The sequence below is a fragment of the Antennarius striatus genome, chromosome 5 (assembly GCF_040054535.1).
Source record: "Antennarius striatus isolate MH-2024 chromosome 5, ASM4005453v1, whole genome shotgun sequence".
Classification (NCBI taxonomy): domain Eukaryota; kingdom Metazoa; phylum Chordata; class Actinopteri; order Lophiiformes; family Antennariidae; genus Antennarius; species Antennarius striatus.
In genome coordinates this window covers 5,275,223-5,302,781 of record NC_090780.1, presented here as the reverse complement: position 1 = coordinate 5,302,781, position 27,559 = coordinate 5,275,223, and the positions used below count along the sequence as shown (strand labels likewise).

At 40.5% G+C, this 27,559-nt stretch overlaps 1 protein-coding gene across 1 annotated transcript in view; it reads left to right on the top strand.

The window, feature by feature from the left end:
• The first annotated feature begins 3,551 nt into the window (after nucleotides 1-3,551).
• The window catches only part of LOC137595593 (plexin-A2-like), a 92,683-nt gene continuing 68,675 nt past the window's right edge, over nucleotides 3,552-27,559 (top strand). The window contains exon 1 of the mRNA XM_068315803.1: nucleotides 3,552-3,741. The gene's annotated coding sequence lies outside the window, so the exon portion shown is untranslated. The remainder of the gene's footprint in view (nucleotides 3,742-27,559) is intronic.

The following is a 27,559-nucleotide window of genomic DNA, read 5'->3' as shown; positions in this document are numbered from 1 at the left end:
TGTTGTTTGGACTTACATATACTTTGCATTTGGATTACCCAAAATGTATGACAAATAGATTCAAATTTATCCAGACTGTGATGCTTGCATTGGGGAACAAAACCCTCCCACCAAAACTGCTCACTCTAAAAAACAAGCATTTCAAGCGGTAAAGTGTCATGAGGCATAAAGTAATATGAGGTAGTGTTGAGAGACCAGTTAGAAACTTTTGTTGAGAGAAATGTTAAAATAGTATGCACTTTGTGATTAAAAAAAATGTTAGGCCTGTTTTAAAATGTCCTCATGGGTTACTTCTTTGAGGTTTTTGAAATGGTGCAACTTAATTTTTAGTTTCAATAGAATTGTTTTACAGTGGTTACAATAAGATGTCCCTGTGGCTGCGTTTATTTTCTAATTGTATTTTTGTTAAGTATTTTTTCATTTTTTACTTTTTTTGCCAGTTTGAAAATAAATGTTACAATGCTTGTAAATGCCTTTTTTGGATTATTATACCTAACACAATATGTTTACAAAATTAAGTGTTGTAATTGTTTATCGAAATATTTTTTTTAATTAAATTAAAAAAAAATTTTTTTTTAAATTTTATATACTGGTTTGATCCCCGAAGGGAAATTAAGAATTAAGAATTACACATGTTTCTTATTTAGGCATTAAAAATGAAGTTAACCCTTTACCCTTTTCTTCTTCTTCTTAGCAAAACTCGCAATTTACGTGACCAGGAAGAGGAGAATTGAAAACAATACTGTTCAAGAAGCAGCTACTGTTTTTTGCTGTAACATCAGATGTCGCTTAAAACTAGAATTTAGTTTTTATAATATGACAAAAGAAGGAAATAGCTTTAGGAACATCTGGTGTCACAAAAATGTCCTATGCACTTTAGTTGATGATCACCTCACTTTTGCAAACTTCCTGATATAATGCACTAATTTTTAAATTGTATTTTCCTTTTATTTATGGTTTTTAGTGTTTTTGAAGCACTTTAGTACTTTCATCTAATGAAAAATTGTAAAATATTTGAATGTGATTGAAGTGTTTTTGCAAAAAATCTTCTTCTTCTTCTGAAGCACTTTAGTGCTTTCATCTAATGTAAAATTGTAAAATGTTTGAATATGATTAAAGTATTTTCGCAAAAATAAAAAAAAATCTTCTTCTTCTTCTTCTTCTACCTGTGGCGCTAGTGCCCGTGCTTTAAGCTGGCAAGTGTTGCTATGTGCACATATGGTTCATAACAGTAGTCACAACTGCATTTAAATGGCGTTCAAGGCAAAATACTGGAAGTATCGCAAGATTGTTACATGGCTTCTCAATACTGTAACTCCTCAAAAATCTGACAGAGCTGAGATATGTGCTCTGTTGTGTTGGCATTTTTTAGCAAATGTTTGAGGTGTTATGGTATTGAAAAGTCATGTAACAATCTTGTGGTACTTGATGGTGTTTCTCCTTGAATGTCAGGGCTTAAAATTTGTTAAATTGCATGAGCTTTTAGGTTTTAAGTATTGGCCACTAAAAATTATCAAGTTAATGTTGTTCAACTATATTTAATTGACTCAGCTTAATTAATTTAAGGTAATGAGTTTGCATACATTTTTTAAGCTAAGTCTGCATATTTTATTTTACAGTGTAGAGGAAGACCAAAGAGAAGGTTGATGGATGTACTGAAAGAGGACATGAAGGTAGTCGATGTGAGAGAAGAGGATGCAGAAGACGGGGTTAGATGGAGGCAACTAATTCGCTGTGGCGACCCCTGAAGGGAAAAGCCGAAAGGAAAAGAAGAAGTACTGTGGACATGTAGCAACCACCTAAGTATCTGTTTGTGTATTTGTAGTGCAGGCTTGTTTGAATTTGTATTATGTTATATTTTTGTGTGGAATAACATCTGACTTCTAGCCAATGAGGAACAGCTGTCATCTGGCCAGCCCTGAAGAAGCCCTCCAGCCACCCAGAGCAGCTCGGGCTTAACAGCCACCCACAGCAGCTCTGACATCTCCAAACCCTCTCTAGTCCACTAAATCGAACATAATGAGGGGCAGACAGATGACCCCTTGGAGGCTTGTGCACCCCCCACCAGTGGCAGGAAAACTGGCACAAGTGCTTACAGAGCATTTCATTCAGAGGAAGCAGTGTTTTGGCAGTGTTGAGTTTCAACTAACTAGTTTCAACTACCGGCTCCCTGCTAAGGCTACTGCTGACTGGCTGTACGTGTGGATATATCTTACACGTCCCTTAATAATGTACAGGATACTTTGCACTCTCCTACTCAATCATTTGCATTTAAAAGTTTAGCTTCAGAAGAGAGTGAACCTCTGGGTAACGCTGGTCAGAATAACCTGTAGTTGCTGCCTTCAACCTGCAGAGGGTGTTGTTTCAAAGGATACATTAGGATCACGCCTATTTATTTTCATTAATGAAAACAAAATGTGGATTAACTCACAGTAAAATGTGTGAGTTATTCCACTGTTTGTTTATAAAATATCCAGTGATGGACGGTGTACCAAGTTGCTGCAGTAGTGTACTTAAATACTCTTTGAACACCATTATATTGACTTCAGACGACGTGTGGATCCACGACGAAAAGAGAGAACAGTGTATTAACCTGAACACACGTGGAAGGTAGTCAGTCTATACCGGCAAGAATCCGATTAAAGACGCGGTGGAAAATAAATTAATCGATCATTTCTCCATAATGAAAATGATTACTTTTCATCTGCCTTGACATATAAATCTACACTTTGAAGAGTGTGTGCTTAAAATACATATTGCAAAGCTCCAGAAATGACGCCATTGATGTCTGAAAACGCGCAGTGTACGTGAGGAGCAAGTCAACTGATGGATAACTTCACGCGCACGCGCAAGTACACACACACACACACACACACACACACACACACACACACACACACACACACACACACACACAGTGGAGGAAGCGAATGGGAGGTGAGAGAGAAAGAGTGAGAGAGATGTGATTTCTAAAATCACATTTATTCTTGAAGTCGATATTACAAGATATTAACAACATCCAAGAGAGATTCACTAAAACATGAACACACACAATAAAAACAAAAAACCCCCCCAAAAACACCTATCATATGAAATGTGGGAAAAATATACTTGAGTTAAACCAAACTGACTGAACATGAGTTCCACATTTAACACAGAACATAACACACCTTTGACACACCAGGTTCGTAAAAGTGTCAAAATCATTCATAGCTCTGAAATACAGAGAGAGAGAGAGAGAGAGAGAGAGAGAGAGAGAGAGAGAGAGAGAGAGAGAGAGAGAGAGAGAGAGAGAGAGAGAGAGAGAGAGAGAGAGAGAGAGAGAGAGAGAGAGAGAGAGAGAGAGAGAGAGAGAGAGAGAGAGAGAGAGAGAGAGAGAGAGAGAGAGAGAGAGAGAGAGAGAGAGACGGGGGTGGGGGGCTCCCTGGTCCGGAGAACGATCAATCCTTGAAGGAGGTGTGAGAGTCATTAGATACCGGCTCCTTTCAAGCCTGACGGACTGGTGCCCACTGCCGATGACTTTTCAAGCTGTATTTTCCGAGAGCGCGTAGAAAACAAAACAAAACAACATCCTTAAAAAATTATATTTGAATATTTATATATTTATATATATATATATATATGTCGCTGCATTTCGGCTGCACACACAACCACTGACTGAGACGTTGGACTTTCCCCAAGTAATTGCAGCGAAGAAATGGGATCCGAGCTTTTCATGAATGAGTCTCTTCTTGTTTCAAGGTGAGTTGTCCATCCTGTCCAGGTAACTGTAGTCTGTAGTACAGCCCGGTACAGCCCGGTACAGCCCGGTACAGCCCGGTACAGCCCGGTACAGCCCGGTACAGCCCGGGAACATGCAAAAGGGTAAAGTTTGTTACACTTGACGCGCAATCCGACCCGTTTAAAGACGTCTATAAATATTGCTCACTTTTAATCGAGGGGATATCTAAAATGTTACATGAGCCAGTGATCATATTATTTATCTGCTGACCGCCTGTAACAACCAACATACGTGCATCGGCATTCTGAGGACAGGGAGCCTTACTATGACTCATCTTCTGTCCAGTTCGCAGGAGGCAAAGCAGTGCCGTGCGCTTTGACGCAATTTATTGCATTATCAGAAGGATAAATGTGACGAGACAAAGCCTGTTAGCGGCATGCACCTATGTGGATTGTTGCACACAGCCTTGAGAGAGTCCTCTTCCACCCCGTCTCCTGCGCCCTGCATCCGGTGTCCCTGCAGCTCCGTTGCGGGGAGCCCCTGGGAGATTTATGAGGTTGTGGGTGCAGACATTGAGCACACAGCTGCTGTGATGACAACCTCATAAATGCTGGTGAACAGTGGTTCCTCGCCTCTGTGTGTGATAAGAGTGGCAGTACAGAGGGTGACGTGGGGTGCTGGAGGGCTGGCTGTTTAATTCTTTTGACTCTCATTCCTCACACAAAACAGATGAACTCCTCTCTACACTGTCTCAGGGCTTGTTTATCTGGCCAGCCAGTTGGACTAGCCTTTTTTTTTCTTGCCCCTCCATAGTGGGCAAAGACTTTAATGGTTTTTATAATAGCACTTTGCTATCTCCAACTCATACACTGACTCACTGATTTGTCTGCAAAATGACAAGAGGAAGAGGAAAATCGGAAGATACTCTAGACCAGATGGTCTCTTCTATGAAAGAGTTACAAGAGTTGTTACTACACCAAAGATCTACAGAATAATTTCGAAAGTGGGAGCTCTACACCAATTTTGGACACGTCAAGTATTACATGGAACAGTTGAAAAACCATTCAACATCATGAGTGTCAGAGACATGGATTAATGAAAAACAACAACATGGATTTCTGCTTGGAGGGATAACATTAAGTTTGATATTTTAAAGACCACGTTGATATCTTGACAATATAATAGCATGTGTAACTGTTTAAGTGTCTGTAACAAATTGGTTAATTCTTAGATAAATACGGTCTGTCTGCTGGAATAGTTGAACATGATAATGATATTCTTGAGAAGAACACTGGCAAGGTCAGCTTCTTGTTTTAATTATCTATGATGTTAACAAACTTTCTTGTTCCTAGGAAGAATGTAAACATGGTCATGCTATAGGTTATATCTGGGACAAAGACTAACATATGGAAGTGGATAAGAGTATGAACGTCTGTCAAAATATATTGGATGAAATGGTTGAAAACATTTAATATCTGAGTTGTTGACAACCTATTGTAATGAGAGAGATATTTGTTGATTCTGGGGGGTGGGAATGTAATGATGTAAATGCCATGAAGGTGTGAATTTGTTTATATTAACAAAACTAAACTAAATAAATAAGCAGGTACATATAACACCAATCTACATTAAGGGGATGACTACATTCTGGATGACTACAAGTACTTGGGGGTCCACATTGACAGTAAACTACACTGGGAGACACACACTGATGCTCTCTACAAAAAGGGCCAAAGCTGTATTTTTTTCCTCAAGAAGCTGAGGTCCTTCAAAATCTGCAACACCATCTTGAGAATGTTCTACCAGTCTGTGGTGGCCAGTGTGCTTCTCTATGCTGTGGTGTGCTGCGGCAATGGTCTGAGGGTGGCATACACCAAGAGACTGGACAGACTGAACCACAGGGCTGTTGACATTGTTGGAGTGCAGTTAGACTCTGCAGTTATTGTAGTGTGTAGTGTAGGAGGACATTCTCCAAACTAAGGTCCATCTTGGACAATGAGTTCCGTCCACTGTACAGAACACTGGTGGGACAAAATAGTACCTTCTGTAGTAGGATGACCCTTCCTAAATATATTACTGAATGCCATTGGAAATATTTTCAGCCTGTGGCCACCAAGCTGTACAATGCCTCTCTTTAATGAGAAGTGAAGGAGAAATGAAGTGAACCTATGACTTCCATACCGGATCGGTCGAGGCCCGGGTTAACAATGACCGCCATCGGCGCTGTTGACCTACAGGGCGCCGGTGGAAATTGGATTACTGTTGGTCGAAGAAGGAGAGGAGGAAAGTGCGTTCGCACGAAGAAAGAGAAGAGGACACCAAGAGTATAGGACTAAGAGTAGGGACGTTGAATGTTGGAACTATGACAGGAAAAGGTAGAGAGTTGGTTGACATGATGCAGAGAAGGAAGGTAGACATACTGTGTGTCCAGGAGACCAGGTGGAAAGGTAGCAAGGCTAGAAGTTTAGGAGCAGGGTTCAAGTTGTTCTATCATGGTGTAGATGGGAAGAGAAATGGAGTAGGAGTTATCTTGAAGGAGGAGTTTGTTAGGAATGTCCTGGAGGTAAAAAGAGTGTCGGATAGAGTGATGAGTCTGAAGCTAGAAATAGAAGGTGTGATGTTCAATGTTGTTAGCGGGTATGCTCCACAGGTAGGATGTGAGCTGGAGGAGAAGGAGAAATTCTGGTCGGACCTTGATGAAGTGATGCAGAGCATGCCTAGAAGTGAGAGAGTTGTCATTGGAGCAGACTTCAATGGACATGTTGGTGCAGGAAACAGAGGTGATGAGGATGTGATGGGCAGGTATGGTATCCAGGAGAGGAACGCAGAAGGACAGATGGTAGTTGACTTTGCAAAAAGGATGGAAATGGCTGTAGTGAATACTTTCTTCCAGAAGAGGCAGGAACATAGAGTGACCTATAAGAGTGGCGGTAGGAGCACACAGGTAGACTACATCTTGTGTAGACGGTGTAACCTGAAAGAGATCAGTGACTGCAAAGTAGTGGTAGGTGAGAGTGTAGCCAAACAGCATAGGATGGTGGTGTGTAGGATGACTCTGGTGGTGAGGAAGATCAAGAGGGTAAAGGCAGAGCAGAAGACGAAATGGTGGAAGCTGAAAAAGGAAGAGTGTTGCATGACTTTTAGGAAGGAGTTAAGACAGGCTCTGGGTGGTCAGGAGGTTCTTCCAGATGACTGGACAACTACAGCTAATGTGATCAGGGAGACAGGTAGGAGAGTACTTGGTGTGTCATCTGGAAGGAAATAGATAAGGAGACTTGGTGGTGGAATGAGGAGGTACAGGAGTGTATACAGAGAAAGAGGTTAGCCAAGAGGAAGTGGGACACTGAGAGGACTGAGGAGAGTAGACAGGAGTACAGGGAGATGCAGCGTAAGGTGAAGGTAGAGGTAGCAAAGGCCAAACAAGAAGCTTATGATGACTTGTATGCTAGGTTGGCCAGTAAGGAGGGAGAGACTGATCTATACCGTTTGGCAAGACAGAGAGATAGAGATGGGAAGGACGTGCAGCAGGTTAGGGTGATTAAGGATAGGGATGGAAGTCTATTGACAGGTGCCAGTAGTGTGATGGGAAGATGGAAAGAGTACTTTGAAGAGTTGATGAATGTGGAAAATGAGAGAGAACAAAGACTAGAAGAGGTGACTGTTTTGGACCAGGATGTAGCAAAGATTAGTCAGGATGGAGTGAGGAGGGCATTGAAGAGGATGAAGAGTGGAAAGGCAGTCGGTCCTGATGATATACCTGTAGAGGTTTGGAAGTGTCTAGGAGAGGTGGCAGTAGAGTTCCTGACTGGGTTGTTCAACAGGATCTTAGATAGTGAGAAGATGCCTGAGGAATGGAGGAGAAGTGTGCTGGTGCCCATTTTTAAGAACAAGGGAGATGTGCAGAGTTGTGGCAACTACAGAGGAATAAAGCTGATGAGCCATACAATGAAGTTATGGGAGAGAGTAGTGGAAGCTAGACTAAGGGCAGAAGTGAACATTTGTGAGCAGCAGTATGGTTTCATGCCAAAAAAGAGTACTACAGATGCAGTATTTGCGTTGAGGATGTTGATAGAGAAGTATAGAGAAGGCCAGAGGGAGCTGCATTGTGTTTTTGTAGATCTGGAGAAAGGTTACGACAGGGTGCCCAGAGAGGAACTGTGGTATTGTATGAGGAAGTCTGGAGTGGCAGAGAAGTATGTTAGAGCGGTGCAGGACATGTATGAGGACTGTAAGACAGTGGTGAGGTGTGCTGTAGGTGTGACAGAGGAGTTCAAGGTGGAGGTGGGACTGCATCAGGGATCAGCTCTGAGCCCCTTCTTGTTCGCTATGGTGATGGACAGGCTGACAGACCAGGTTAAAAAGGAATCTCCATGGACTATGATGTTTGCAGATGACATTGTGATCTGTAGTGAGAGCAGGTAACAGGTGGAGGAGAAGCTAGAGAGGTGGAGGTTTGTCCTTGGAAAGGAGAGGAATGAAGGTTAGCCGCAGTAAGACAGAGTACATGTGTGTGAATGAGAGGGACCCAAGTGGAAGAGTGAGGTTACAGGGAGAAGAGGTCAAGAAGGTGGAGGATTTTAAGTACTTAGGCTCAACAGTCCAGAGCAATGGAGAGTGTGGAAAAGAGGTGAAGAAGCGTGTACAGGCAGGATGGAACGGGTGGAGGAAAGTGTCAGGTGTGATGTGTGATAGAAGAGTTTCAGCTAAAATGAAAGGAAAGGTGTACAAAACTGTGGTGAGACCAGCGATGTTGTTTGGTCTAGAGACAGTGTCACTGAAGAAAAGACAGGAGACAGAGCTGGAGGTAGCAGAGATGAAGATGCTGAGGTTCTTTCTGGGAGTGACCAGGAAGGATAGGATCAGGAATGAGTACATCAGAGGGACAGCACATGTTAGAGGTTCTGGAGATAAAGTCAGAGAGGCCAGACATAGATGGTTTGGACATGTCCAGAGGAGAGATAGTGAACATATTGGTAGACGGATGTTGAGCTTTGAACTGCCAGGCAGGAGGCCTAGAGGAAGACCAAAGAGGAGGTTTATGGATGTAGTGAGGGAAGACATGAAGGTAGTTGGTGTGAGAGAAGAGGATTCAAAGGACAGGGCTAGATGGAGGAAATTGATTCGCTGTGGCGACCCCTGAAGGGAAAAGCCGAAAGGAAAAGAAGAAGAAGACTGTGTGTATCTGTATTTTTGTATATAATTCTATCTATTTATTCTTTTATTCATCTTTAATCTCCTTGCTCTTTATTTCTAATTCTATTTTCTCTTGTCTCACTTTTTACTAATGTTGTACTGCAGAGTAACTGTAACACACAAACTGTGACGCATTTGGTGCTTGGAGGTGCTTGATGTTGTAATTGAAATTCTTTTTTTTAAACTATATTTTTGTAAATTGGAAACCAGAAAAGGCACATTTTTGTATAATTTCAAGTGCATTTGTTATACTTAAGTTGATTTTGTGACTTAATGATATTATTGAATGTAAGGAGAATTGATTTTGAAAACAATAGACTGAAGTAATTTAAGTGGGTCATGTTTGCATAATACTGAATTGTTACACCTGAACATTGCCAGCAAGTGGGGAATGTGATGATCCAACTCAAGCATAGAACCTATTGGGCAGGTTCTTGTTCATGAACCACTGGAATTCAGCATTTAATTTAATTTAATACACTGTTATAATCCCCGAAGGGAGATTAAGAACGCACACTCTAGTTTTGTGTTAGTCAATCAAATCAAATCACATGCATGTATATTAGTGTGTACAGGCCCCTGTAATACACACACCACACACAAGGGGACCTGTAGGCATGCAAGGGAGGTAAAGTGGCAGGCAGCTCCTTCTTGGTGCGCCTCAAATGAGCAATTTGTAAAGGAGACGGCACCTTGCTCAAGGGTATTTTTTTTGGGAGGGAGCGGGAATCGAACCGCCGATCTTGAATCATGGGACGAGCCGCTCTACCTCCCGCTTTACCACTGAGCCACTGCCGCCCTGCCGCATACACCTATAAAAAACAAAAGGAAACAGAGCAAAAGGTTTAGCTGTTTGGTAGGTCATTTCTTGTGAGTGTTGGGCATAACCTTAAAGGTCAGAGGGGAGTAGATAAGTATACAATGTTGCCTTTTCTATCACTGGAATAGAATGGGAAAGCAAACTTATACTTCAATTGCTTCGTGGCTAAAGGTGAGAGATGGCGATTGCATTGGTTAGCACTTGTGTGACAATGAGTATAACTGTAAAGCCAGGCATCCGGAGTAAAAAAAGAAAAAGCATGTGTGATGGTTGAACCTACCTCAGACTCCAATCTGAGAGCAGGCCACCTGTCCATGATTTGTTGCACCAAAGTACAGGTCAGCACTATGTCCTGTCGACACAGGGCAAATGTTTTCTGCATCATCTTGCTAATGAGAGGTAGGTTTTTCTCAGTCTTCTGAGCTTCTTCAACTATGTTCATCCTTAAAAGCTTAAGACTTGCCTCATTCTGGCCTTGTGGAAAGTTGGGCATATAGTTGACTTCTGCACACCTGCCCTTTTTGATGTTTGTGTGCAGAGAGTCATTCTCAGGGTGGGTTCGACTTCTTTTCCCAGCATTTGCAACAACCTCCAGACACCCTGCCTTCTTCAGCTTGGTCTTGAAATTGCCTAACTTAATACTCTGAGTCCATCTATCCCAACCATTGGCAGATCCTGTTTCTTTCAAACATGAGTGTTTGGTCAGAAGTGCCTCCACTACCTGCTCCCTCCTTGAAGCAAGTGTTTCCTAGATGTCATGCTTTTAATCTCTTCTTAAGTTAATAAGCTTCCCAGTTTTTTTCATATTCTTCATTTGAAGAACCAGTTCAACATCAAATGAAAACTCTAGAATTGGAAATTGACCTGTTGACCACCTCTGGACACGTTCTGGGGATAAGACATCTGACAGAATTAAAGTAGATACAGCAGAACTGGAATCTGTTGACAGTTCGAGGTGTATAACAGCTTTCTGTGGAAGCTCTTCAATCTGAACTAATGCAGTGTGGTTTCCATCAAAGTGTGGGTCTTCATATTCCAAGCGGAAGTCGTAATCTAACTGAAATTGTTCTTTAATGATCCAAATCAGTGCATCTACAGAGGCTGGCCGTGAGCCTAGCTTCATTTTCCGTACATGGTCAGGCTTGACGACACATAGAATCATCGGTTGAGGGTATAAGGTTGTCATTTCACTAATGAAGAAAACAAAAAAATTAAGAGGTTAAGGGAATACTTTGCCATTTACAAGCACATCCACATTCATAATGCAGTGTCTATACTTAAATACTGTACTTACAAAAAATGATCTTTTCTTTTCTGCTCTCGTCAGACAATAGAGCAGCACCTTGCCTAAATAATCCATATCTCAATATCCACAAAGCAATCTACATAGATGACTGTATTCTCATTTAAAATAGCACACTCTTCCTCACTAGTACTACCACAAACAAGTGCCACCTATTGCCAGCACAAGTGAGAATTGATATTAGCCATACCAAGTAAGAATATAGTACAAAACTAGAGCAAAGTCTTATTGATACAACAGCTGTCATTGTTTGGCCATACTGATATTGATCCAGACTGTTTTCTATTTAGTGGTCTTGTTTTTTTTTTCTTTTTCATTTCTTTTTTCTGCAATAATTGACTTTAACTTTTATGAACCTCTTTTGAGTCAAAAGCACCAAGCCATCAATCCAAATGCAGAGAATGTGTCACTATCATTGAGATTTGATAGCACACAGACTGACTGACTAGACCAAGTGGCTGCCAGCTGATAGGAACAGAGATGCTCTATATAATAGGTCTCAAAATCACAACAGGAAAAGACTACATTTTGATTTACAAGGTAGATCTGTACAATTTTGCTGAATTTAGAAAGTCCCCTACTCTGTCCGACAGACATAAACATTTCATTTGTATAGTCTATGCCATCAACAGTCACTTTTGGTGTTCTGTAGACTGTGTGTTGTCTAATGTGTGCCTGGGCTACCTATGGAAGATTTGAAACAAGTACAGAGTCTACTCCGGATGTTTGGACATCCTTCTTCAGGTCTGAAGAAGGATGGTGAACTAAGTTGATAAGCAATCATACTTTGGTGCCTGGATGCCATTGTCTTCAAAACATTTTTAAAGTTCATAATGTTGTGAACCACCTTCTTAAAAAAGCAATGTTTCCCCTCAAACCTCATAGTCGAAACATGCACAACAGGGCCAAAGCACCTAACTAGGGCAGTATAGTGGTCCAGATAGTGATTTTTAGGACAAAGTATATACTCTGGGAAGACCGCTTTCAGTGTCTGTCTGTGATCACTTATTGTGCCTTGTAAATATGCTAAGGACTCATTGGTAAATGACTGGCACAATACCAACTCCAATACCTCTCTTAGATCCGTCAAAACTGACCAGGCACCATCATCACCTTCTGGCACTCTATTACGTGCAAATAGTGGAGGTAATTTAAGCAAAGTGACATTTTCATGCCAATTACCTCCTATTGTGCCACAAGTCATGAATGTTTGGGGAAATTGGCTGAGGTCTGTCCACTTTGTTATTGTACTGATATGGGAATGATGCAATCTTCATTCAAATAATGTAACGTAAAATACTTTAGATTGATCATCTCTTTAATGGAAAAAAAAAATCGTTCAACAGAAAGAACTCCCTCTAAGAGATCAAGAAGGAGGTCTGGGGCAAAATCTGTGATAGGAAAAGGCACAGTCACCTTTAACACCTCTAACATTGATCACAACATCTTTTTCTGCAACTTTTTTGTTCTCTGCAAATTTTCTTTTTTAAATTTCAAGTAGCTTTGCGTTTTCTTTTTCAACTTTTTGGACATGGAAGTGTCTTTAGTTCTCTGAATGAAGTGTCCTTGTATGACTTCCTATTTCTGAAATTATTCATTTGTGCTCAGGCACAAAGGAAGACCAAATAAGAGGTATATGGTTGTAGTGAAAGAGGACATGAAGGTAGTTGGAGTGAGAGAAGAGGATAGAGAAGAAAGGGTTAGATGGAGGCAACTTATTCGCTGTGGTGACCCCTGACTGGAAAAGCTGAAAGGAGAAGAATATTCATTTGTGCTCAGGATCTACGAACATGCAACTTCTCCCCATTGAATGACTCTATAAAGCCAGCCAACTCATGGGCTCCCAAACAGCAGAAACACAAAGGATAGTGCTTTTGATATTCTGACCAAGCGATTCAAATAAAGAGACCATTCTAGGATACGAAGATCACAAAACATAGGAGCAAGTACAACTTCATAACCGTGAAACTTGACATTTTCACTTTAGCTAGCACACCCACGTGGATATTGTGTAATGTAGCTTGGTATTTAGAGGGTAGATTGGCTAGGATCCAGTATATTGCAATTTTAAGATCATCTATATAAAGCTGAAGTAAAGGTTATATCTCCTTTTGAGTTAAGTGACTCATTCTCTTTGAAATAAAAATCAAATTTCCTACACTCAGTGTCTGGTTCTCTGATCTTGCTAAGAATATATGTGTTTTTAAATAACTCCTGAATCATCTCAAGGATTGGAACATACACAAATGTATTGCCAGGTTGCTCCAGTTGATATTCTATTGGCTTTACAAATGGACAGTTGTGCTCAAAAATGTTTTCTTCACTTGCAAGATGACAACTCTGCACCTGCAAATGTGGCACTAAAGAGAACATTTGAGTTCATGACTGCTACAACTTCATCCAGAGTACAACCTGTAATATTGTGACCATATCGCTGTAAAATCTCACTGACAGCCTCCCTGAGCAATGGCTTAGACCAGGGATTCCCAAAGTGTGGTGTGCGCACCCCTCTGGTGCGCGAGCTGCTGCTAGGGGGTGCGCAAGTGTAATGGCAGCTGAGCACCTTGAAATACATAAATAATTAAATAAATAATTTAAACACTGTTTAATGGAGGATTAACAGTTTAAATATTTAAATTCATTCACGGAAATCATTTGTAATTTTCAATTAAAAAATGTTTTGGGAAAATCTTAAATTAAAAAAAAAATACCCAAAATGCACTTGGCTTTCTCCTAGCTACGTGCTAGCTTGTTGTGATAGCAACAATAATATGCCAAAATTCATAACTGGTTGAAAACGGGCAGTCTTTCCAGTATTAACTCTGGGAGAAATGAAAGAGGACAGGATACATTGGCCCAACTGAGAGCTGTGCAGTCTACCAGGCTGAAGAAATCGAGCAGGAAAAAGAGAGTGATGATGACGAGACAGGGAAACTGAAAATGAGGAGCACAGAACACAGAAAACTCACCCGGACACTTCATCGGGAGAAGGGGGTAAAGAACACAGTGAGACTCGTACTCGAAAGAGAAATATGATGTTGAACTTGGGCCTATGTTATTTTGATTCTTTGTGGCGGAGTAGCATATTTGTTACCATTTAATAACTGTTACAGTTTGTTAAATAGGCCTATTTGTTACATAGCAGGGCTCGAAATTGCGCCCATTTTGGTCGCATATGCGCCCAAATTTTTATCAGTGCGACTAATAAATATATTTGGGAGCACCGGTGCGACTAGAGAAAAAATCTGGTGCGCCTTTTTTTGTGAGACCACGCTCCTGCGGTCCTTCCAAGAAACAATGAGAGCGCAGCTGCGGCTGCTCTCCTGGGCGAGAGAGAGAGGAGGAACGGAGATGGACGGAGAGTCTCTATCGCTCTGTCACTGCCTTGCTTTTGGGTAGGTGCTCCTGAAATCTTTGCTGGTGCTACTAACTTCTACATTTGGGAGCAACTGCTACCAAGAAAAAAAGTTAATTTTGGAGCCCTGCATAGTAATGACTGCTGTTCATCACTCATCTGTAGTCGGCTCGCTCGGCGACCATTTTGAGTTAAAATATTATTATTGTCATTTTTTATATTACTATTATTCTCCCCACCGTTTTTAAAGTGAGAGATCATTAGGCCCATTATTGCACAATCTATTCTGTGCTAACAGGAGCCTATATTATTAAACTTGATACCTATATGGCTATAAAGACTACACCTTTTCTTTCTTTCTTTTTTTCATGTTTTAGGCATTGGGGTCCGTCAGCTAAGTCGGAAGGTAGAAGTGGGTGCGAGGACTGAAAAGTTTGGGAACTGCTGGCTTAGACAAAGAGAAGATGCTATTCAAGTGCTCCACTATTTCTTGGGTAGCCTTGTTTGAGACATGAAGAATATCCTGCATTTTTAGAAATGAATTAGCGGCATTATGTTTGAGTTGATTTTTCTGTATGTCAGTAACCCACTGGGAATCCTTCTTCTCTGCCTGGGAATCTGGAGAATGTTCACTGGTGTCCTCTTCACTAGCGACCTCTGAACTAGTGCCTGGTAGACTTTGTACATGTTCATTCCTGATGGTGTAACTGCATAATTGTGAAGCAAGTCCTGATTGGTGTTGTTTACTTTTAAGACCATTGAAGGTACTTGTCACATTGATACTACAGTTACAGTGTTGTATGGGCACACCACAGTCTCATGAATTTTAAAGTCTTCTGAAATGATAGAAAACCCAAGATTCTGAAAATAGCTCCTTAAATGTGCACAGAGGACAACTGAATGTCACTTCTGACAAATGTTTCTGACTCAGACTTGCACTATTGCCAATTTCGTCTTTGTGGTTGCAAGATAAATGCAATCCCAGTGTACCAAGAGTCTTAAATGTGCACATGCATTCACCACGCAGGCATGGCAGTTGACTTACTCCTGTAGACTGACTGAGCTGCAGCATATAATGTGTGAATAATTTGGCTCGATCATTGTAGAACACTGAACACAACTTGTACTTCCAAGTCATATAGGCACCAGCAATGGCCTGGAAACAAAAGACTTTTCGGTGCTTAGAAAGATGGGCTGCCTCCACATTGTTAATTAACACAGAGAAACAGACAGTGTAATACATTCATTACCTGTTTAGGTATCTGCCTATTGAAGTTCTTTCACTGGAGCCTGTGACTGGACCTACGGAGTAAAGACACCATATTAATGCAGTAGGTAACATGCAAGCATATATACAACTACAAATAATTTTCCTGATTAATTCCATGATTTCACATTATGAATGTTGGTTGGATACTCTCAATACTCTGTTACAGAGAAATTTTGACAAGTGCTGTATCAAAATGGGTTCCCCCATTATCAACATTGGCTTACATGTTGTTGTTGCACCAGGAGTATCACTGTTGCTGAATGAGAACATCATTACACTACCATGTCTAAACTATCTAAAGGAATTTCAGTTTACACTTACAGTTGTTCACTTTAAGTACACCTTAAGCACAGTTCACGCTTCAAGATTGAGTTTATTTATATAACACACTACATATTTGATTCAATACAAGCATGCGTGCACAAATGCAACAACGCACAGGCATATAACACATGGGGCATTTTAAGCCACTTGTCTTTTCTGTTTCAATGCGGTCTTAAACTAGACTCCAAAAAACAAACACTACTCTAGCCACTACCAAATTGTTGCTTAATATGCAGGTGTCATATGTTTAATCAACTCGAAAGGGACTCAAGCACACACTTAAACACACTTTAAGCAGGCAACTTTTTTTCAACATGGATAAAACCTACGTAATAGCAACAAATTACAAAACTATCTATTGAATTCAGATATACTCACAGTCGAGTGGTGATCTTGAGGCTATTGGAGAACTGTGAAGAACCATCTTTTAAGAAAACGTAAAAGTCCATGCTTGATCCACTCTGACTACGAGACACGGCTGCCATTACACAAAAAGTTTCAGAGGTCTAAACTCCACCCTTTCAGCAACTACGTCATGATACAATCTGACAGAAAACCTAGATTTGTACAGGTTAATAAAATGTTAGCTTCAGAGGTACTTAAAAGGAACTAAATACTCAAGATACCCAATGTTTTATAGTTTAAGAAGCCCTTCTAACACATTCTAAGTAAGTAATATTTAATCCAATCAATGATATACATTAGGGTTTACAGTGTCGAACATGGAATATGTTTGAAATGGCATTTGTCTTTTGAGACACAGCTGACCAGTTTTAACTAGAGATAAAATAAATTTCAGAATGGAGCATATCTATTTTGAGAGAAAGAACTGTGTTTACTGCATGTAACAGTGGAATAACACCAGTGACTGAAGGAAATGGCTTTCCTAATTCAGGGGACCATCTACAGTATTTCTCTTAGCTTGTTCATGGGTTTCAGTTGCTGACTGCTGTATTTTTATCGGCTTTTGTAATGGCAGCTTTAACTGTAGTATAGTTGCTAGTGAAACTACATTTCTCTGTAGTCTTTTGACCCAGGAAGCAATTCCTGACGGATGTCGGTGAGGTAATTTACAACATTTATCTCTGTCATGTTCTCCCACAAGCCGAGACTTAAGTGCTATCTTGACTTCTGCATTGATTAATGAGCTGGTGTGTTTGAGAAGACAGAAATATAAGGGAAGAAGCATTGCTCTGCTGTAGATACTAAGAAAAGGATTGTAATTTATTGGTATTGATTTCAGACTCGTGTAAATATCAGGCAGTGAAATGTGGGTCAGGGGGAAGGGCAATGCGCAACTGCAACAAAAGTACATCAGGCGAATTAGTGTATGTAACTCAATTACACGGTGTGAGTGCACAACAGCTCAATGCTACTCCTCTAACTGTAGAACCCCCACCTCCAACCGTTACCCTCCTGTCCCACCATTACCCCTGTTGCCCACAGAGATACTGATTAAACATGACTGTTCAGTTACTACTGCCTGAGGAAGCGGAGCCTCTTGTATCTGAATTGTGTGTGTTTGTACTACAAGTGTGTGTATATACATGTGTATTTTTTATTTGTGTGTGAATGACAATCTTTGCATAGAAGTACATTTGTCAGACAGGAGGAGAGACAAAATGAGAAGAGACGCAAACAAAAAAACAAAAACTTTATTGGTAACTTTATTGGTAACTTTAAAAAAAAAATATTTTGGTAAAAATGACTAATGTATAGCTTTAAATAAATAAATAAATTACATAAATAATCATAAATAAAACTCAAACAATCACTACTGCATACATTAATTTTTCGACTGCTACAGAACAGAGAACCCTCTGGACTCCCCAGACCTGCTGCAATGAGTCCACCATTATTCTGGACCTGATCATTTTTTTGCACAGCAAAACACATCAATGTGCAGGTCCTCCTCCACCTTCCTCTATCTGCTCATATACACTACCATCTTGGCCTGTCCTGAAACAAAGTCTAAAACCTGGCTTTTCTTTTTGTGTTGTTGAGTGTAAAAACACCCCCTGCCCTCAAGAGCCTGGGTCCTGACCGGAGTTTCTTCCTCAATGACGGAGTTTTTCCCTGCCACTGTCGCTTATTCTTGCTCTGTAGGGCATTGTTGGCTTTCTATCTGTAAAGCGCTTTGAAATGTCTTCTGATATAATTCAGCGCTATATAAATAAAAGTTGATTGAGATGATTGATATAAAAAAACTGCCTACTGAAAACTTCTCCACAGGTGGTGAAATGTTTGTAAAAACAGAAACAGATAAAAGACTGTAACACTCATAAAAAACAGTGGTAAACAGTATCTCTGTAGTCCCAAAAAGGACATCTGTCTTGCACTGATGGGTTGATGACCGACACAAAGGAGTTCACAGGAATTATTCCATGGAGGATCCTCCACTGGAGGTCTCCATATTTTCTTGTCAGTGGAGGTTTGTACAGCGACCTCCTTGAAGGTCTTGTAGTTGTGCCAAGTAGTTCCTCCATGGAGTGTCTGTCTGATTTTTTAGTTTTTGATTCTGTTCAAAATCTTAACCATCAGTCTGTAGAGGGTTTTTCCTGATGCCTCCTCCAGGGAAGAAAGATCCAGGCTGTAGTAGAATCCAACAGTCTTTGTAATCCGGCCCCAGGAAAAGGGCAGGACAAGGGTCTGCACTGTTTGGGGAGATGTTCCCCTTCTTAAAACCTTTTAAAAACATGCACTCGTGTCCTGTTAGTCTCTGCCTCCAGTGGTCCAATAGATGTTTAGTAATCCTGATGGATCTTAATCCCAGCTGAGCAGCCAGTCCAGCTGGGTCTTTAAACTGAGGTCCAGCCAGCTCCACCACCTGCCCCTGTATGAAGACTCCTGAAACCTGCAGCCTTCTGGACAGCGAGGCACCTCTCCAGCCAAGATTGTCCAGAACCCCCATAGGATGGGTTCTTGTAGGGGCCAAAATAGTGAATCCACCACACACACACACACACACACACACACACACACACACACACACACACACACACACACACACACACACACACACACACACACACACACACACACACACACACACACACCGACTGCTAACTAGTTAGCCAAATGCTAGCTGAATTCAACAGCTTATGAGGAACTTTCAGTGTGTAGCTCTGATTCAGGTCATTACCACACACTGGTACTGTAGCCTGATCACGAACCACACACGCGGGCGCACACGCGCACGCACACATACATACACAAGCACACTCACACACATGACTGAAGTGGACCTCTTAACTAGTTAGCCAAATGCTAACTGAGTTCAACGTGTGTAGCTCTGAGCTAGGACATTACCATACAATGCTAACATAGCCTGAACGAATTACCCCTCACACATGGATAAAGGAGAGACGATGATTAAAGAAAAGCCAATCAGTATAAAAGAGCAGCAGCAGACGCTTTTAACAGTCGTCTTCCTCATTAATCAGCTGTGCCTTCACTCTTTTTTTTTTTTTAATTTAGTTTTATTCAACAATTAAACCAAGGACAGGGAGATGTACACACAAATGATAATACAAATTAAAAAGCAGATACCATAATGTTATACATTAAACTGTAAAAAAATAATAATTTAAATAAATAAATAAATAAATACAACAACACAAAAAAAAAGAAAATAAATGTTTTAATATACAGTATATACATATATATTCATCCATAGAGTTGTATAGCTTTCATAACTGGTGTCCATCTTGACAAGATTTCTGTTTTCAGTTGTAATTCTGTTTACACCGATGTCCAGCGGTTGGAGTTCTTTTGTTAATCCTCCAGGATGATGGTAAACTCCGAATTCAGCCGCTTGACGTGGTTTTTGACAGAAGCGGTGGTGTGGGGCGCGCATGGAGTCACAGATCAAGAGAGATGGGGCGAAGCGTGAAAAAAGCCCCCCGGTCTCTTTACGTGAACCGGAACAACCAGAACTGATAGCCCGGAGTTTACATGATGCGTCGTAAGCGTGTCTCTTCGTTGACGCCATTGTCGGGGGTCTTTAGCCAAACAAATGCGGTTTACAGCATACCTGCGGTACAGTACCGGCATACACTGTACTGCATACCAGGTACCTACCAGAGGTGTGCCGGACGTAGCCTCGCATCATGTTCTCTAATTGGTCCATCTCTGCCGGCGTACGTAGTGACGTAATACGTCCTATGTCGGTGGACAATGGCCAATCTGGTGGATCGCTGACTGAAATCACACAAAATTTTTGTACAGATTTTGGAACTCAGTGTACACATAAGACGCTTAATGTTAAAAGGCTCAGCATTGATTTTTGAGAAATTTTAAGGCTTTTAAGCGCGTCTTATAGTGCGCAAAATACGGCACCTACATGTTTATATTTACAAGGAACGTTATTGACCGGTTCAGGAACTTTATTTTTTGTTCTAACCGGTTCAGGAACGTCAGTTTATGGGTGGAACGCAAAACAGGAAACGTTATAATTCCGTTTCCGTTTCGGAAAGAACCAATTGGCAAAAATCTGCGAATAGTGATATTTTGTGTTCCACACCCCCATTATCTAATATTCCCTTTATGTTTTGATTTTGTCTGATTGACTCGGCCAAAGGTTCGATACTCGGAGCGAATTACAATGGACTCAAACAGTCTCCTTGTCTGACTCCTCTTTCAAGGTAGAAGAATCCAGAACAGCAGCTGTTAACTCGCTAATGGTTTTTTTTTATATCATTTTTATCCAATCTATAAAAGTTGAGTGAAATCCAAACATTTTCAATGCATAATACAAAACATTCCATTTAACTTGATCAAAAGCTTTTTTGCGTCATGCTAAGTAAAATGTCGCAGTTGGGACTGCTTTTAGTGCACGTTATTATGTTAAGGGTCCTCCTGATATTATTACCTTATCTTCTTGAAATAAAACCCATCTGATCTGGTTTAATTAATGATGTCATTAGTCCTTTCATTCTCTGTGCCAGTATAATTGCCAATATTTTAACATCATTACATAATAAACTAACTGGCCTATATGCTTCACAGGAAGTGGGATCTTTGTATAATACTGAAATAACAGCTTCCGACAGTTTAACAGTTTAAGAGAGAAGTGAAACAGAGATGAGGCAAAAGTGTAAAGTGTGCAGCTCACCTGCCAGATGACAGCTTTGGCAGCACTCAGCCTGTAATAGTGGTGCCCTAGCAATCTGGTGCATCGTCTCCAGATTCTCACGTGGTTGATGATATGAACAGTGCAAGAACTTTGCTGATGTGTGTATTTTGCATGAATTTATCAAAACAGACATATATGATGATGAAAGATTGAGGATGGGATGACAGAGTTTTAACTGAGAATCTGCATTAAAGATCAGAATCCAGTTTAAAAGTTTAAAAGACTGCAAAAGAAGTTTTGTCACTTTGATCCAATGTTGACATACTTAAAGGGCTTGAGTCCAAGATGTCCAAAGCAAATGGATTTTGATCGATGTATCTCATAGGTCCTCCAGCTTCATTGCAACCTAATGCTAGGCCACTGAGATATCACGTTATGATTTAAATATAGAGTATATTGGAGTATTCAACTTAGCCATTATTTCTTACTTCATAGAGCCATGGCAAATATGTGTTTATTCATTTACATACTTCTATTCCCTCCATTTCATCAAATACCTAACCTTAAACATAAGCCTAACTCACATTAGTTTCTAATTTTCCTTATATTTCTCTGTGTTAATAGAACTATTATGAATAAACAATAACTTTTTTTTTAACAGACTCCACATTCAGTATAGTTACTTCATAGAAAATCTGATTTTCTACATTTCAAGACATAAACATGCAGTTTGGTATGATTGTATCTGCAGTTCGCGGAACAGAATAAAGGAAAAAATTAAAGTAATGTGCTTCATCGTAGGTAAATTAGATTAGGGAAGGAGCACAAAGCACAATTACTTCTCAATTCACAGTTTCACTGTTAATGAAACTGTTGACACAATGAAGTACGGGCAGAAATGTCCCCTGCAATAGTGGCAGTATCGTACACACTACCACTATCGTACCACTACACTCTAAGTGGTTTACTAAAGAATGTCTTTCCTAACATTGTGTTCACCTCATAAGGGTTCCCTGTGAGTAAGTTTAATGCTCAACTGTCCAGCTGGTGCAGTCTATAAAGATAGACCAACCTGACATACTCTTATCAGTTACATGCAACATCTTTGTGAAGCCCAGTGTACCTGGACTACTTCTGACACTGATTCAGTGTTCAGTTATTGACAGTCACAAACCAGGAGGGACAACAGCAATTAATAGATTTGGAGAATTTGATATAATCTGGATGATCAGCTCATACTGAGACTGACACATTATAGTGACAGGAAATGTTCCCTGTTGTATATTTACTGTAAATGTTTTCCACAGAATATGTTATGCCTTAAGGAGCTTTTGTAAAAAGAGAAAAAAACAAAACAAAAACCAGTGTCTGGTATGGCTTCTGGTAAATTTGTATTTACCAGGATCACTGACCCAAAAATCATGTTTTGATGGGAGTTTTGGAGTGGGTCAGAATTAGTGACAGGCTGGGATGGACCATGTGGGCAGATGGAGATAATCTGAGTTTATGCTTGTATTTGTACAGTTTAAGTTGAAGGGCCACCTAAGGCCTTATTTGTACTGCAGATTAAATGTTACTGGAGCAACAGATACTTAGAGGAAATGTTGTTGGATAGTACAACATACACCATCTCTCCTCCTCTTCCATATTCATCTGTCCTTCTCTCGCACTCTCGCACTGTCTTCTTTTGCGCCTCATACTACTCTCACAGTGATTTGTCAGCATGGAGGTAGCAGCTGTTCCTTTTGCAATGTGATTTCTCTGATGGTAATTATTTTTGCCAGACACCACCAACCTTGGCATCATCCACCCCACAAAGCCATATGGGCAGAGATGGATGAAGCTGAGAAAACGTATAGACTTCTTTCAAACAAGCTCTTTGATTTGTGTGTGCACTGGTGTGGGAATCATGGACATATGTGCTTCACATGTTTTCTCTGTATCACTGTGTTTAATTATATTTTCTTGTTTATACGTTTACCAGTGACTGCCAATTCTATTTTCACTGTTAGATCTCCATGATTCATGCAGGCAAAAATAACACAGTATATCTGGAGCTGAATCAGTCTGAATTGAAATATAGCTTCTTTTTTTTAACAGAATGAGTTGTGTCAGTTTAGACAATAAAATACAGAAATCAGGGGTGGGAGCACACCATGAAATTACAGCCATGCTAGAGAATAAGAATCAGGCTGGTACTTACAAATAAAAATAGCTGAGTGAGTGCTCTTACAAAAAAATGTCACAACTGAAAAGCTGTTCTGTGCTTATCTCTGGACTGGAGAGTAGATCTTGAATTGTATCACCATGGTTCTTTTCCCCCTCAGCTGCACGGTCTAAGATCACTTCACTGGACCTTTCTGTTACCCCTTGTTCTCGGTCTTGCACTTAAGCAATGTGAAGGATGAATGGTGCCAGACAGCTACGATAGGACAGCTCATGGCCATATACTCTGTAGCTGCAAAGTACATTTTGCTCTGTCTTCTGTGGGATCTGAATTATGGAAGAACCTCTATTGCACTTGAGCTGCATGGGTTTTCATCAGAGTGCTGGAGGTCACATTGACTCTCCCCTCTATTCTCATCATATATGCAACGAGTGCTTCGGTGGTTGAGAGGAACATGCTGGAGGTCACCGTTTACCGGGGAAGGGCGATAATAACATTTATAGAAGAGTAGAGGGAAAGAGAGAAGGAAGGAGAAAGGCATGCATGGTTAAATCTGACTGCGGCAACACTACCCCTCATCTGGTCCTTGCTCTTAACAGCAATTAAGATACTGTACTTCATCTGCATGTATAATGCATATGCCCTGAGATAATGGCATGCATTGCAAAGCAAGCTGCTGGCTGTGTTGTAGATATTGCTTGAAATTGGTCCCCTTTGTCACGTTTTGCCTTTGCTCAGGGTTCTCACAGTATCCTGCAGTTAAGAGAGCAATGTGCTGTGATGACATAAGGTTGTTTTACTGCTCCCTGCAGACATCTTTCACGGCTCTGCCATCAAGATTAGTAGATGACTGGAGAGTCTTAAAGTAGGCAATATCTGCAATGACAAATAAACTAAACAACACGTATGGAAAAAAGCCAGGTGTGGTTTGTTTTTCATAAAACAATTTCCTGCCACAGACACACCACAAGAACCACAGGCTACAGTTACTTCATTGAAATGAATTTGATGAAATCCGTTTGTGATCACAAATGCTAATCTGACTGGTGGTTGAGATGTTTATTTTTCCCAGACTGAGAGAAATGCTTCTGTCTGAATTAAAGGGCATAAAAATGAGAATTAGCTACTTTCATGAAATTTCACTCTTGTTGCATCAAATATATCTCATATGGGTATGAGCATCAGTGCTGCATTTTATGCCTTCTGAGGCTTGAACGTGTCTTTCTAAGAAGGGGCCATATGAGGCAGAGACAGATGCCCTGAGCTTCCCTTTTGCAAGGCAATCATATAAAACATGGTGGACTGAGCACAAAGCATTGCTAATCAACTCTACAGGTCCTCTGTGATCCAGTTTGACATTCATTCATAAGTCATTGTTAGTAAAGATGGCGTGTTCATGTCCTAATTACCCGAATCATCACTGTAGGTACCAACGACAGCCGCTGGCTGTGGATTGCCAGCTCCCTCCTCCCTCCTGTCTCCACCATGTTTGACCTACTTCTGTCTCCACAACATTGTAAACAGAAATACTAATTGCTTTCATTTATTCATTTGGAAGTCAAGTTATATTGTGGCTGGCACCCTCTCAGCTCATTCAAGTGCAATGTGTACATTACTGGCCCTCCCTGCCGAGTGACTGGTCCTTGTTTAGTTACATTATCCCATAATGTCAAGTAAATTCATATGCTATCAGAACACATAAAAAATAAGACAAAATGTCTTGCCTAAATCTGAACTACTCTCCGTGAAAAACTTAAACAGACCATGTCTTGAGAAGAAATAATTACACAAAAGCCCCTGTATGGCTCTATAGCTTGTTTGAAATAAGAAGAAAATAATTTGCTTTGGCCATTGTAGTTCAGAATCTTTTCTTCCCCTGTGGCTGTACCCTGTTGTGATTTTACTGCAGTCTTAAAAATATTGGCTGCAAAACACCTCTGATGCGGCTGACTCCTATTGTTGACTAATTGAGAGCAGAGATGCTTCTACTGACCTTTAGAAAGATCATGCCACAGACTGTCATCAGTTTTCCTGATCCCACACAAATAACTAAATGTAAAAAAGATAAACTTCAACACCAAGCTGCTTGTACTACGTCTGCTTTTTTGATCTCACATGAAAAGACCATGATGTTCCATCTTATTGCTGGTACTTGAAAATGTAATATCTTTAAAATGACAGTAGCTCTAGCAGATAATATATGGTGTTTGACATTATCCACTGTCTTTTGCTGAGTCCACTTTTTGGATTTACCACATGGAGATGTTTCCTGACTTGTTTGCTACTCACTGACAAAACACAGCTTCATGCCACCAGAATTGAGGCAGCAGTGAAAAAGATGCACATGGACAACAAAGAAATATCCACAATTAATATTTTTGTTCATCTCTGAGGGCAGAGGGGTCAAACAAACAAGAGATGTTTAAAAAGCAAACCATCCTGTCTGTCCTATGAATCATGCTTAGGGTGCTACAGAAGCTATGTTACCCCAATAAACGTTGACGTAAAAAAAAAACATTTCTGTTCCCTGATTTCAACGCAGGCCAATGGGTTGTGTTTGTGGAGTACGACAGGCTGGCTATTGCTTTCCTCATGTTGTGATTGGTGCCTTATGAGAGCTCACATACTCAGGGGCTCCAGAGAACCGTGTTCCTGCGCTCCAAATGTGAATGAGTCATGTCTGGGCTGAAGCGTGTCTGAGTGGTGAGGCGGAGAATTCAACAGGGATGACAGCGCAGGGCAAAGAATTGCCTCTATAATCAGGGATAAACACTGAGAAGCATGACCATATGCCTAAGATGTGACTAAAGCCGGGAGAGCATAAATGAATGAAACGATGAGCCTGTCCAACTTCTTTTGTCAATGGAGATTTGTTTTCTTGTCTAGTTTTTCACCACTTGAGTTAGTTTTTGGAAGAAATATCACTATGTTGTTTACTGCTGGACCCCAAAATTTACTTTTGAGACTTTTGATGAGATCACAATGCAAATAACAGCAGATTCGGACATTGCCACCCAAGCTGGGGTCCTGCTGCCTCTCTTTCTTTGTGTCATCATACTGTTCCACCCCTTATCTGCCCATCCGCTGTGGACCTGTACCTCCAAGCCCACCAGTATTACCCCCATCTATCCATGTGCTGTGGGCCTTCTCCTCCAAGCCCACCAGTATCACCCCTCATCTGTCCATCAGCTGGGGTCCTGCTTCCTTTCTTCCTCCGTGCCACTGTACAGTCATCCATGCAGCTATAATTGTGCCTTGACTTTAGCAATGGGAAACATAACCTTAACCACATTGACACTGACTCTATCTGGCCTATCTGCCACTCTCTCTCTCTGTCTCTCTTTCTCTTTCCCTGTTCTTATCTTCCTTTGATTTCTTTTCCACCCTAGAGGTCAAGGCGGATGGCCGCCCAAAAGAGTCTGGGTCCTGCCCGGACTTTCTTCCTCATCGAGGGAGTTTTTCCCCGCCACTGTCGCTTATGCTTGCTATGGAGGGTTCAGTTGGGTTTCTGTCTGTTAAAGCACTTTGAAATGTCTGTTGCCATGATTAAGCGCTATATAAATAAAACTTGATTGATTGATTGATTGATTGATTGATTGATTGATTGATTGATTGATTGATTGATTGATTGATTGATTGATTGAAGTAACGGGAGTATGTGAGCTCACAAAGCAATAGACAATCATAAACATGAACTGGTAAACACAAAAATAAAATGTGCTAGCTCAAAAATAGCATAAAAGAGTGAGTGAGATTTTTCTGATCTAATCCACACTTTTACAAGCAGTTCTTTACTGAATTTGCATCCCTTTCAGCCTCTCCTGTTACACAAAAAAGCTTGCATCAAAAACAAGATTTAGAAAACAGTTTGCACCTCAGGGCGTAAAAGGTTTCTACTGATCACTGATTTAGTAAACGTGAGTCACTGACAACACACAGGGAAACCCAAAGAACATTAAAAAAGCCTCTTTCTTCTGAATAATTTCAAAAAACCATAAAATTGTAGTTCACATAAGCAGGACAAACAAAAAGGGAAAGATATGGTAACACCAACACAGAAAATGTTTTGGGTACTCATAAAACTCAAAGCAGATGATACAAGATATTTTCAGAAGAAATTCACTGGACAGTTGTACAGAATACTGTATAAAGAAGCTGTAAATCTCAGAGCCAACATTCCTGACCACACCCAATTTTTCAACTAAATAAACAAAAGCAAAATTTTCTGAATAGTTTAAATTTGAAAAGACCGTGACATTCAAAACTAAATAAAGAATCAAATCAAGCAGAATGACCAAGGCGGACATATTTTATTATATTTCTTTTTTTTCC